We start from the raw sequence: 6,380 nt of genomic DNA, 5'->3' as shown, positions 1-6,380 counted from the left end.
TTGGCACGACCCTTCTTTTCTTCAGCGTGCTGAAGGGGAAAACCAGGGATCAGGCATAATAACCCAATCCCCTAGTAAGTAGCACGAGAAGATGAATTTTTCTTCATGGTAACGTTGGTGACGCGAATCAAAATTATTTTATTCATGCTCAATTACATACTCCTCCGTGAATCTTTGGTCTGTGATATGTGGATTTCTGTATAAAAATGAGGAGATATGATCAGTTGCCAATGAGACAAGACTTAAAAGAGTAACGCCACAAGAGTTTAAAGGACGTGGTAGTAAGTAATTGTAGGACACCATAAAGCATTTGACAACGAGATAAACCCATACTGCGTTGTCGGCTATAGATGGCCTCAACACGAGTAAGTGGTAAGAACCAGTGGCCAAACCCATGTTCTAGTTTTTATTCCGATGACAAGGGAATTTGGCCGGATAATAACAGTTTTTGTAGCAATGTTTGAAACATATGGTTGTTTATAACCTCCTGTTTGTTGATAAACTTTTATGATATCTTGAAAATACATATAAAGGCCTACTTGTATAACAAGGTTTCCCTTTGAATAAGTCATGACACATGTACAGTGAAACCTGTCCAAACCGAACACCCATGGGACTTTGTGTTTTGTTCGGTTTTCACAGGTGTTCGGATTATGGAGGTAAACGGAAGTGGACAGCAAAATAATTTAGACACTGACGACGGACACCAAATAATACACCAGACGACGGACACCAAGTAATACAACAGATGACAAGTATTGTCGTGTTGGTTTCAATATAAAATAAAATAAAATATATCAAAAAGTTATTTTATAGATGCAGAAAAAACAATTACAATTTTTAATGAACAATAAAGTGCAAGTTCATTTAAAAAAAAATCAATGATAAGATAATGTCAACTTTTTTTGAAATAGTTCTGTCTGCATACACGCTACACATTCCATTATGATATATGTGCAAAACTCTCAGCACTCTTTATTGTCAGGTTCTGTGTATTGTAGATTTAAAGTTCCATAATTATGTTTCATTCAAGTATGTAAAGTCCTTTCAAGATATTTTCAGCCATAAGTAATGTGACTTTGATGTATCATATACAACAGAAACAAGGATGAACAATTATATTAACCTCTGGTAATCATGTACGTTTCTTTTTCCTTTATATCTTTGTAGCGATCTAAAACAATCTTTTTGACAGGTATGTTTATACTTGGTATTACCTTTAAACGAAAGCAAAAACTAACTCTTTCTTAGCAGATACACGTTTTTTTTTAAGAACTTAGCATGTTCTTTTTTACACAGTCCATACTTAATAGCGCTTGGTCTGTAATCTAAATGCAAATAGGTCGGATATTTGGATAGAGTAAATATATGAATGAAAATCATTTTTCGAATGCAAATGGCACCCCAGTAACAAAATGAACTCCTAATTAGATCTAGTGTAATTTTTTTTCTTATTATCTGATCCAAGTCTTAGTCGAAGATTTTGCTGATTTTGTGTCATGCCGGCAGCACATACATATAGTTTTATTATCGTGAACAATCACGTATGATAATCTTTAAACTTCAGTTTATCTTTGATATCACAAGGTTTGGACTTCAAGCGACATAAAGCGGTAAGAAAGTATGTACAGAACAATTTCACATGAATGCCTGTCAAGAGATGTCAGCGGGAAAGCAATGGGGCTGCATATCTTTGAAGCGAGAACTGTTTATTCAGTATTCCTTTTTATATCACACATGTTTTACCAGTGGCTCTTCTTGTTTACACCGATTGGACAGAGAACACGTGTACGGTTCATGTCACAATATTCACACATATCAAATAATACTAGTAAAAAGTAAAATCACAAAAATACTGAACGTAGAGGAAAATCAATTCGGAAAGTCCATAATCACATGGCAAAAATCAAATAACAAAACACATCAAAACGAATGGACAAGAACTGTCATATTCCTGACTTGGTACACGCATTTTCAAATGTAGAAAATGGTGGATTAAACCTGGTTTTATAGCGCTTACCCTCTCACTTTGATGACAGTCTCATCAAATTCCGGTATATTTACATTGATGCGTGAACTAAACAGACACAATAAATAAAATAGTCAAAATATGGGTACATCAGTCATCATCGTATAACAATTTTAAAAGGAACAATTTAACAGAACACAAAAACATCTATCTACAAACACATTCATTGATTTGTGTGTCTGACGTCAGAAAATTGTATACGTCACATAGAATTGTTCAATGTGCATACAAACAATTTTAAAATTTACGTAGGCAATGTAAGTATATAGGGTTAAAAAATCAAAAGTATGTAAGAATAAATTTCAGAAATAGACCTGAGATTTTAAATAGTCCAAAATTTATATATAGAATTTATAAGAATCCACAAATAGTTAATTCCACTACGTATTGAATGATTTTGACGTTTGTGGTTCAACGTATTTTGTTTTTCATAATAGAAATATATCATAATGGAATAAATTAGAACAATATCATACTGACGGGATCTTTTAAAGTACAGAGTCATGTTATAAGAACCAAAGAAATACAAAAAGTCTCATATACAAAACACACTAACCAAAAATGAAAGACAATACACACACATTGACGAGATGTATAAATACCGAGCCACGTCAAACGGATATCACATAGAACCATTCAACAGTAAATTTTAAAGAAGTATTATAAATAGAACAAAGACAAACGAAAGAACTATAAAACACGTTGTTAAGATGATAAACAACATCAGTACGCAGAATCTATACATCAAGACCATCGTGTATTATTTGTAAAGTTGATACGGAATATTTATCAACAAGGTCTTGGTACCTTTCGATGAACCTTTTTTAGAAAAAGGACGAGACGTGCTTTGACATACCCCTGGTTCATCAACTTTCTACTCAGACACTGAGTCATAGTCATTACGGTATTTGTATTTATGATTTCACAATTAACGACTTTTTCATAGTCACATATACGTTCCGTTTTTTTCAGGTTTCATTGTAATAAGTTTCCTCTGCTAGTAAAAGTTAATAGTCATTCGATGCCATCTGCATTTCGTAATTTTATGATATATTTAGGCACTTTTCAATCGTGAAACGCTCCTGAATATCGAAGGATGATACATACAAAGTTTACATTACCAGAGGTATAATCAATTAACAAAACAGTGAAATAAAGGTATCAATCTATTGAATGCTAGCAAGATCTACTAACTGATTTATTTCAAAATTACTACCATTGCTCTACATTCTTTCCTAATGCAATGTTGTAAAATCACAGTTGCTGTGACGATATCAAATTACACAAAAATGTTAATGGTGTTTTCACAAAAATGTTAATGGTGTTTTCACAAAAATGTTGTTTTCACAAAAATGTTAATGGTGTTTTCACAAAAATGTTAATGGTGTTACAAATTAAATCTGATGACGTGACGTATATAATTTATAAACTATATGTGTCAAGTCAGTTTCCATTTTGAAAGTTTTGCGTTGTTAGAACATTTCGTAAAATACAGCTACTTTATTTTAAATAACAACATGCAGCACAAAGGATAAAGAAACTATGTGTCAAGGTCATTATGCTCTTTGAGAGTTTTACATTATTGTTCGAAACATATAGTAGAATATCACGAAGAAATAATTAGAAAAAAGGATAAAGAAAAATTGAACAATTATATTTAAATGACAATGTTAACATCATTTAATAAAAGAAGAAAGGATTTGCTGCTATGATATATTTAACATCTCATGTACATTTATCATTATATCTCAAGTACGTTTTTGATTTTTCTTTTCGTATAGACTCAAAAACATGTTGCATTGTCTGACTATATGGGCAATATTAATTAATATAGCCTATGGGGTTAACCAGGACTGCTACTTTATTCCTGATCCTCGACTAGCGTGTGTTGAGTTTATTAGCCTATCAAAAGGAGTACATGGATGTAAACATTTGAAAGATTCCGTCTTAGTCACTGGGATATCAAAAGAATGGATTGAGATCATCGAAATAAATGGAGTGGTAATTTACATATTCTGTTATATATTTGACTCTTTTTTTCTTTTTTTTTATATTTACATATTTTATTTTATTAATTTTCTGTACAAACTAATAATGTTTCATCGAGCGATATTTCGTTATTTTAAACTTATGTTACATGTTCCATTTTTCATTACTACATTGTATTTTAAAATTATCAAAAAAGACAATTGCAACCAACTGATGTTTTGCTGAACCTAGGCCTTTACATGTAAAAGTGTCGATTCCAGAATTTTCAAACAAATTCGTGGAATGGGTGATCTGGATAAGAATACATGGGCTCTAAACACCAAAGAAACTGTTTGACCCCTTTTCGTTACCTCATATTACTTATATCAATAGGAGATATTATTGACTGAACGTTAACTTCCTATAAAACAAGGTTTACTCCACCATATTCTACATAAAAATGCCAATTCAGGAATATGACAGTTGTATCCATTTTTTTTTCGATGTGTTTGAGCTTTTGATTTTACCATCTGATAAGGGACTTTCCGTTTTGAATTTTCCTCGGAGTTTAGTATTTTTGTGATTTTACATTTAAGTTTTTTCCTTTATTTTCTCTCGCAGTACACATGTCTTTCCAACAGTTTGACATCGTCAGCCCTGTGCCATGAATGTCTATCTACTGTAGCATATAATATAAAGAAATTTAAATCATACATTTTGAAAAAAAAGATGTGGTATGATTACCATTGGGACAACTATCATACAAAGTTAAAATAAAATGGACGATAGCTAGGCAACCCTATGTACAGCCTTCAAAAGCCCATCCCGCATAGTTGGCTATTGATGACTCCGACTTTGAAAATATAAAACCATTCAATTGATAAAACCAACGGCCTAACTTATAACAAAACTATTTACGAAAAAACAAATATGACAGACATGATCAATAAAAACCAACGATCTACAGGCTCCTGACATGGGAAAAAATGTGGCGGGATAAACATGTTTGTGAGCGTGCGACTATCCCGTAACCTGCCACAGTCATGTTACAAATCAACATACAAACAAACTATAGAAGTCAGTTAAAAAGTGCTTAACTCATCAGATTGACACAATGAAAAACATCAAACAAAAATACAAACACACTAATAAAATCTCCATCGTATGTGATGAGGGTTTATAAAAAAAAATTTTAATACGCTTTTTTATTTAAAGAGCAGCAAGGCTGATGACAGTTGCTGATCATGACTTTGCTAATGTTTTCTTTACAGGAAACTATGACAGAATACGTGCGTTTCAAAGATGGAACATGTTCAAATAAATGCTGTGGTATGTATACTGTAATAAAGAACCAGACATATTCAAAACAGCAAAACATTGGTAAAGTTAAACAAATAGTGTAGCCTGTCGTGTTCATTTCCTCAGTCAGTGGCTTTTATGACTAATACTATTAATACTGCCTGTCTGTTTTTATTACAATCGCGCTAAGAATTAAATGTCTTTTCACAGACACATAGTCTACGACTACTATAAACGAAGTTTATTCAACAAACACTGGAAATGTTTCCTATTACTAGTCGCTACTCTATCAATGATGGTATAATTTTATATAGCTTTCTGTCGTAATTCACGAATTCGAAATTGTTCTATTTGATGCCTTTTCATATATTTCTGTTTTAGACAACTTGGTGGGATCTGGTAAGTATTTTCTGTAGATATCTATATGATGAAAAAATATTTGTAGTTTACAGTGTTTTAAATGCCTTTTATTTCGTCTATAGAGTAACAGTTAGCTGTTTTCTGCTCTGTTGGTCTCTTTTCGTTGACACATTCGCAATTTAATATACATTGCTACACATATTTTGTACATTCTTTTATTCCAGATAATATTAAGCAATAAACTAAGAAATTTTTTCGAAGTAAAATCATTATTTTAAATTATTCAAATGTGTATTTCATTCATTGGATATATTATACCCTATATTATTTTGCAGCAACTCTGGTATAGTTGCCCCTTTTTTATACAACTTGCATATCTTCATTTGCTTAATAAATACCAAGGAATGACGCATGGTCAGTTAGCATGATTTGATACAGCCACACAATAAGGTTGCGTAAATCAACTTTTTCGTTAGCAGTAATCCGTCGACTAATTGACTTGCTATATTTTCGTTTTACTTACTTTTCAACCTGTTTATAATTACACGGTAACGTGTAAAAATGTCGACATTTCATCAAGATCCCTTTTCAACATGAAAAAGGAATATAAAAGAACCGAAGCAATTATTTAAATATTTATCATTCCACATGGACCACAATACAGTGTTCCATGTTTTATCCGAAACTTATCATAAAAGAACATATAAATCTTACCTATAAATAA

The 6,380-nt window shown here is 31.9% G+C and overlaps 1 long non-coding RNA gene across 2 annotated transcripts; it reads left to right on the top strand.

Moving 5' to 3' along the window:
• Positions 1 to 1,572: 1,572 nt before the first annotated feature.
• LOC139500601 (uncharacterized) lies at positions 1,573 to 5,701 on the top strand. Of its 2 annotated transcripts, none has more exons than XR_011658314.1 (4): positions 1,573 to 1,613; positions 3,811 to 4,030; positions 5,269 to 5,326; positions 5,678 to 5,701. It is a non-coding gene; the product is annotated as an uncharacterized lncRNA (long non-coding RNA). The 2 variants fall into 2 exon arrangements; XR_011658315.1 differs by having other exon boundaries at positions 1,592 to 1,621.
• Positions 5,702 to 6,380: the final 679 nt, after the last annotated feature.

This window comes from Mytilus edulis, chromosome 13 (assembly GCF_963676685.1).
Source record: "Mytilus edulis chromosome 13, xbMytEdul2.2, whole genome shotgun sequence".
NCBI lineage: Eukaryota > Metazoa > Mollusca > Bivalvia > Mytilida > Mytilidae > Mytilus > Mytilus edulis.
The sequence above is the reverse complement of the archived record's forward strand: the minus strand, read 5'-3'. Positions and strand labels throughout refer to the sequence as shown.